This window comes from Tursiops truncatus, chromosome 4 (assembly GCF_011762595.2).
Source record: "Tursiops truncatus isolate mTurTru1 chromosome 4, mTurTru1.mat.Y, whole genome shotgun sequence".
NCBI classification, from domain to species: Eukaryota; Metazoa; Chordata; class Mammalia; order Artiodactyla; family Delphinidae; genus Tursiops; species Tursiops truncatus.
In genome coordinates, this window is record NC_047037.1 from 445652 (window position 1) to 452943 (window position 7292).

At 38.7% G+C, this 7292-nt stretch overlaps 1 non-coding gene across 1 annotated transcript; it reads left to right on the forward strand.

The window, feature by feature from the left end:
- Window positions 1–519: 519 nt before the first annotated feature.
- LOC117312242 (U6 spliceosomal RNA) lies at window positions 520–621 on the forward strand. The gene has a single exon (XR_004526501.1). It is a non-coding gene; the product is annotated as a U6 spliceosomal RNA (small nuclear RNA).
- The last annotated feature ends 6671 nt before the right edge of the window (window positions 622–7292 follow it).

The window sequence follows — 7292 nt, forward strand, 5'->3', positions numbered from 1 at the left end:
ATATGTATAATGAATCACTTTACATATGTTATAAAAAAGAATGAAATAATGCCATTTGCAGCAACATGGATGGATCTAGAGATCATACTAAGTTAAGTCAGAAAGAGAAAGACAAATACCATACGATATCACTTATATGTGGAGCCTAAAATACGACACAAATGAACATATCAGTGAAACAGAAACATACACAAAGATATAGAAAACAGACCTGTGGTTGACAAGGGCATATGGGGGTGGGGGAAGGAATGATTGGGAGTTTGAGTTCAGCAGATGAAAAGTATTATATGCAGGATGGATAAACAACAAGGTCTTACTGTATAGCCCAGGGAACGATAGTCAATATCCTGGGATAAACCATAATGGAAAAGAATATGAAAAAGAATATGTATATGTAAACTGAATCACTTTGCTGTACAGCAGAAATGAACACAACATTGTAAATCAACTATACTTCAATAAAACTATAGACACACGTACACAACTCTAACGCAGACGACCCCATTAAAACTTGGAAAAGTGTTTGCTTCGGCAGCACATATACTAAAAGTCGGAACAATACAATTACCATGAACCCTGAGTAAAAATGATATGCAAATTCATGAAACGTTCCATAATTTTAAAAAATTGGGAAAGATCTGAACGGACACCTGGTCAGCGAACATGCACAGATAGTATACAAAATTATGCCCAGGACTGAGGGTAGAAAAACAATAGTCCAGCTAGACTCCCTGCATCATGTGTGACAGTGAACTAGTTCTGTCTTTCCTGGAGGCCTCAGAGAGATAGAGAGGGGGAAGGTGATGAAAGAAACTTTCACATATTGAAATATAGGGAAGTCATTCTGGCTTATACATGAGTTAATATGAATTTTATGCTAACTAAAATAGCCTGTTTGTGGCCTATCACACATATGTTGTACATCTGCTTTAATTATTAAAGGAAAGGGCACATTGACCAGAAGTATAGCATGTTCATGTTAAAAATAAAGATTAAATTCTTCTCTTCCTGGGACACCAATGCTGGTCCTCCTTTTATGATAAGACTCCCTCCCCAGGTGCCAAGGCCAGTCTGGATGTGCTGGATGTGTACGTGCTGGTCTGTTTTTTGAAACCTTGAAGAAATGTATCCCTGACTTGTTTAATGTTCTTGTTCTGACAAGGTAAAACTGTGCTGGAAACACTGATTTTTCCAGAGCAGAGTCATCTGAGAAGCAGGCATCTGGGCTAGTCCTCAGTTTAGCTCAAATAAAACTCTTTTCTATTCTTATTATTGATTGGTTATTGATTATTTTCATAGATATTATTTGACATGGTCAGTAGGATATCAGAAAAACCCATTTGAGGTCACCTGGGGTCTACTTTGGAGTGGCGCTTGGTATCAAACCTGGGCCGGCCCCTTGAGCTCCTCCAGCTTCACAGCACCTTTCAGGTGATTCAGTGAGTTTTTCCTGATATCTGAATCTCCTTGTATGAAGTGATGGCGCATGACTTTTATTTGAGCTGTTATCTTAAGACTTGAAGTCTTAAGTGTGTATTGGTAAATTTCCTATCCAGAGACCATAGGGGGATGTTCCTAGGCAGGAGACCTAGAGGGAATTTCCAGGCAGCAAGGCTTGGAATGAATTTTAGAGTGAAGCAAACTGGCTAACTTTTTAGAATGTGGCATAAAATTGAACATTTAAATTTAATTTTTGACTCACACTTTATAATAAAATGAAACTAAGAGAAAGCGGAAGGTTGTGCTTCTAAGGCCTCCCAGCTCCTGGACAGGGAGCCACCCACTGGAACTCTGGCTGGCTTCTACAACTGGTGTGGAGCCAATACTTACAAGTACTTATCTAACCCTAAAATGGCTAGGATGAAAATTTTTTGACATTCCAAAACTGATTTTTGCATGCACAATTAAATACAGCTGGCTTGATAAAATACCTTTTCAAAATTTTGATCCTGAGAGAAAAAAGTACTCCTAGGAGAACACTTGAAGTTATAACTCTTATCACGCTCCTGAAATGCAAAGACAGCCCACACTGCTTGAGACTACAGCCTTGGCTCAATTAGTAGAATCTAAAAAACAAACAAACAAAAAAAAACTTTTAAATGCAAGCAGGAAAGCTATGAGATCTCTCTCTGCACTATGTCTACCCGGATGTATGTATGTTCGTGTATATGTTATAAATGTGATCAGTTTCTACCTCCAGGTGACATTATTAATATGAATTTGTAAAAGAGCGCTATGTAATTGACTTAAAAGCAAGTGCTTACAAATTAAATATTTCTAAATGTAACAAAAAACTAATCCAAATTTTTAAAGGATCATGTGATCTAGAATTAATCTTCAATAAATGAAAACAATCTTAAGTTTTTAGCTTGATTAATTCAGAAATGTCTTTAGGGTCATCAACACTAAGTATAGTACTTTTATTGTTCCCAGGTTTACTAAAAGTTAATAAGTTCACATTATCTCTGCTTCAAAATTAGTCAGCAAAATATTAACTTAGTACTATGATATTCTCATAAGTGATGAAACAGAGATCAATGGGATAAAAGTTTTTAGGTGAACTCTTTCAAAATGATTATGCTTTATGGTATGTCTAACTAAAAATAGTTTCTCCAGATATTTGGTAACTTGAAACTTTAGAGGTTTGCTAAATTAAATTAAATGATGCAAATTCATTGAATATCCAGATAATTTCCAATTTAGATAAAAATACTGAAACATTCATTGCTAAGCATGTCTCAATTTGTCTGCTTTGTCTTCTTTAGAGAGAAACTAAAGATGTTTGAGCTTACTAGACACACACCTTGTACCACATTAAAAAGAAATTATGCTATGAGAGAAACGTATGTTTTTAGAGGTTATGGGGTATGTTCTTAAATTTGCTAATCAGGAAATACTGGTATGACAAAGAGAATCAATTACTTGCCTCTTGATTTTCATTAGAGATTAAGGGTTTCTTTAAGGGTTAAAAATTATAACATATAATTAACATTACTAAAATAACAAGGAAAGCATTTCAGTATGTAAAAAGTAGCATATATGTTGTCAGTGATAGAAGATATAAAGAATGGAAAAAAGGATAGATAAGTTTGTCATAGAGTTGGTTGTTTTTGAATAGAAAATAAAGTCTTTAGGATTATTTAGTATATTATATTACATGGGAAGCATTGTCAATAAAAGGTAACATTAAGCCTTCTTCACGTTATGTCTACATAAGTATATATATTATAAATGTTCCAGAAGTGATGTGAAACTCCTAAAAATCTTATATGTCCTGACATAAAATATTATCTGTCATGTCATCAAAACTGAGGCTCACACTAAAGGGAGTGAACCCAAGTTTTAGGAAAATGCCCTGACTTTCTTACAAAGGCAACCACAACAGAATCTGTAAAGATTATGGCACATGTAGATAAAGTCCATTCTGCTTCTACAAAATTAACCTCTCATTGTCAGATTTCTGCCATCCTGATGTCCTTGTAACAGCGTGCTCCTAAATGAAAGAAATTAAGGCGTCTGTTTAATTCAATAGCTGTGAATTAAACAATCAGGGCTATGGGAAACCCAAGACAGCTGCTTGGCTCTTCCCTGCTCCCTGGCAAACCCCACTTTTTTATTTTTACTTTTGGCTGCATTGGGTCTTAGTTGCAGCAGGTGGGATCTTCATTGCGGCATGCAGGATCTTTCATTGGGGAGCTCGGGCTCTTCGTTGCGGTGCTCAGGCTCTCTAGCTGTGGGGCGTGGGCTCCAGAGCGCATGGGCTCTGTAGTTTGCAGCAAGCTGGCTCTCTAGTTGAGGCTTGCAGGCTAAGTAGTTGCAGCACATGGGCTTAGTTGCCCTGAGGCATGTGGGACCTTAGTTCCATGACCAGAGATCAAACCCGCATCCCCTGCATTGGAAGGCGGGTTCTTTACCACTGGACTCCCAGGGAAGTCCCCAAACCCTCCTTTTTATTTGATGTGTTAAAGCTTTCCCTTGCTGCAAGGTTGATGCCCTCACAATGACAAAGAAACTGTTTGAAAATATGTTTTCCATTTGGGGCATCCCTTCTACAATCTCCAGTGATCAGGGCACCTGCTTCACTGGGCAAATCCTACAAGCCTTAACACAAACCCCTCACAAACTTCTTGAAATTGTCACTGTCACTATCGTCCTCAACCATCAGGAGAGCTCAACAAAACTAATGGAAAAACTGGACTCAAACAGAACAAGAATTAATTACATAGGATTGAATGAATTGATAAATATGATTATATTTTTTACAACTCTTTGAAATATTGCTGATTTTTTTGTGTGTGTGTGGTACGCGGGCCTCTCACTGTTGTGGCCTCACCCGTTGTGGAGCACAAGCTCAGCGGCCATGGCTCAGCGGCCGTGGCTCACAGGCCCAGCCACTCCGCGGCATGTGGGATCTTCCCGGACCGGGCACGAACCCATGTCCCCTGCATCGGCAGGCGGACTCTCAACTACTGTGCCACCAGGGAAGCCCATATTGCTGACTTTTAATCTTTGTTTTTAAAGATTATCCCCTTAACCTAATTATGACTTGCAGCAATTTGGAAAATTATACCCTTCATAAACAGAATTGAAGCATTTATGTTTTCTCTCCACCCAATCCCTCCAGAATTTGGAAACTCTTAGATTCCTAGCAGCCTTTCCAGGTGAATAAGGAAGGCTGTTTCCCAACAGATGAAGAATCTCAAGACATGTTGGAACTCGAGAAGAGAGAAATCCATCTAAATCTGCAGGTATTTCCGTTCATGGCTAATGGCATGGCTTTCCTAGCTTTGAGAGGCCTTTAAAAATTTGTTTGAGGGCTTCCCTGGTGGCGCAGTGGTTGAGAGTCCGCCTGCCGATGCAGGGGACACGGGTTCGTGCCCCGGTCCAGGAAGATCCCACATGCCGCGGAGCGGCTGGGCCCGTGAGCCATGGCCGCTGAGCCTGCGCGTCCGGAGCTTGTGCTCCGCAACGGGAGAGGCCACAACAGTGAGAGGCCCGCGTACCGCAAAAAAAAAAAAAAAAAAAAAAAAATTTGTTTGAGATCCCTTAGGAAAAGTTTCACAAAACCAAATTTAAAAGAGCCCATATAATCAATGCCACTTATGTAGATAATCAGGCAAAGTGTACTGAAACCAGACTTGTTTTGCAGACAAATCAGTCTTAATTTGACTCTATTTGGTAAAAATGAGGGTAATTTAGAGAGAAAAATTTTGTTTCAATGATATACCTCTGTGAATATTGATGTTTTTTATATATACATCAGAGATTTTGTATTTACTACCTACACCCAAGATGTCTCTTTGTGGTATGTAGCATCATTGTACAATTTAACTGAATTATTAAAAGTATATCCTAAGCGTGTTTCTGAAGCTGATCACAGTGATCTATCTTTGGATGAGGATCAGATGCCCCATGACCTGCACCCAGGAGATTATGAATGCTGGAAAAGACATCATTTAAAGGACTCCCTCTCCAACTTAGATGGAAGGACCCTTCTCAGGTGCTCCGAAGTAACACATACACAATAAAACTGAAGGGAATTGACTCTTGAAACTATATTTTCCACTTAAGAATGGCCTCTGTGCTAGACTGGTCTATAGGAAAGAGTGCTGACCTCAAACCACCATGACTGCATTTTATTAATGGATTATATTCTTTCTCCTAAGGGTAACATGCAAGAAACTCCCTTTGACAATGCAAATCTAAGTTGGTTTACAGATGGGTCCTACTTAAAAGATGAACAAGGACATTTCTGAGCTAGATATTCAGTAACATCTGCAGTGGATATAATTGAAAGCCTTATTTACCAGAAATTAAGTCAGCACAACAAGGTGAATTAATTGCTTTAACTCAAGCTTGTCAAATAGCTAAAGACCAGATAGCAAATGTTTATGCTGGCAGTCCTTATGCCTTTGGAGTGACACATGACTTTGGAATGTTATGGCAACGAGGTTTTGTTTGTTTGTTTTTAAACTGCTTCAGGACAACCTTTGAAAATATAGAAAACCAGTTGCAGAGTTATTAAATGCTATACAATTGCCCAAAGAGTTAACAATTATTAAAACCCCAGGACATTCCAAATATGAGACTATGGAAGCTAAAGGAATTCAGCTTGCTGCTGCTGCCACTGAGCAAGCAACTTTAAATAATCATTCTGTCCAGTCTCAAGAATGTCCATTGCTCTCTGTTAGCCCTGCTGACTCAGTGAAGGATTTCCTTCTACAGGCTCAAGAAATTGCCACCGAAAGAAGAGAAACAGATGTGACAACAAAAAGGGGGAATTGTTAACCTTATCACACAGATATGGTTTGGACCTGATACTAAACCTATAGTACCTGTTGGAGCCCAGTGGTTCTTGCTCCAGCATATATTGTACATTCCTTAACTAATTGGGCACCTGAGAAAATGATTCTATGGGCAAACAGTACTTTGGAAACTTTCTCCCATGGTGGCTCATAAAGTATATGCTTGTTGTAATATATGTCCTAAATATAATCCTGGACAGTCACTTCAGGGGTCACAAGGCCAACCTCCCCCTTCCTAAGGGACCTTCTGGGGTATGGCAATTGGACTTTGTACAGATTCGACCATGTCAAGGAAGTCAGTATATCTTGGAAATGATCTGCATGTTTTCACACTGGGTTGAAGTTTTAACAGTAAGTAAACTGTTATTAGAAAATATAATTCCTATTTGGGGAAGTCCTTCTGAATTACACAGTGACTGGGGAACTAATTTAACTGAATAATTAAATCTATTTGTGACATTTGGCCAATAGTGCCGCATTTTCACTGCACTCATCATCCCTAATCTTCCGGATTGGTAGAAAGGACTAATGGCACTATCAAAATGCAATTAGCAAAACTCCCAGAACCATTTAATCTCTCATGGCCAAAAGCTCTTCTGCTATCGCTTCTCAACCTTAGATCTATGCCTTTTGGTAAACATCAGCTGTCTCCTTTTGAAATCATAACAGGATGGCCTATGCGATTAGATGAAGAAGTCTATGAACCAACCTCACTCCAAGGAGATATATTACATTATTGTCAGGGCCTTAGTAAAACACTTAAAGAAAATGAAAAATTAGTAGCTAACTCCTTTCACAGTGAGCTCCTGGGAGATGAAGACCTTAAGGATCATGATTACAACCTAGAAATTTTGGTTTTTTTTGGAAAAGACCTAAAATAGAAGATTCTTTGCAGGCATGTTGGAAAGGACCTTACCAAGTTTTATTCACTAATCCGTGGGCTGCCAAATTAGAAGGCATAGACTCATGGATTCACATCTCTATTTT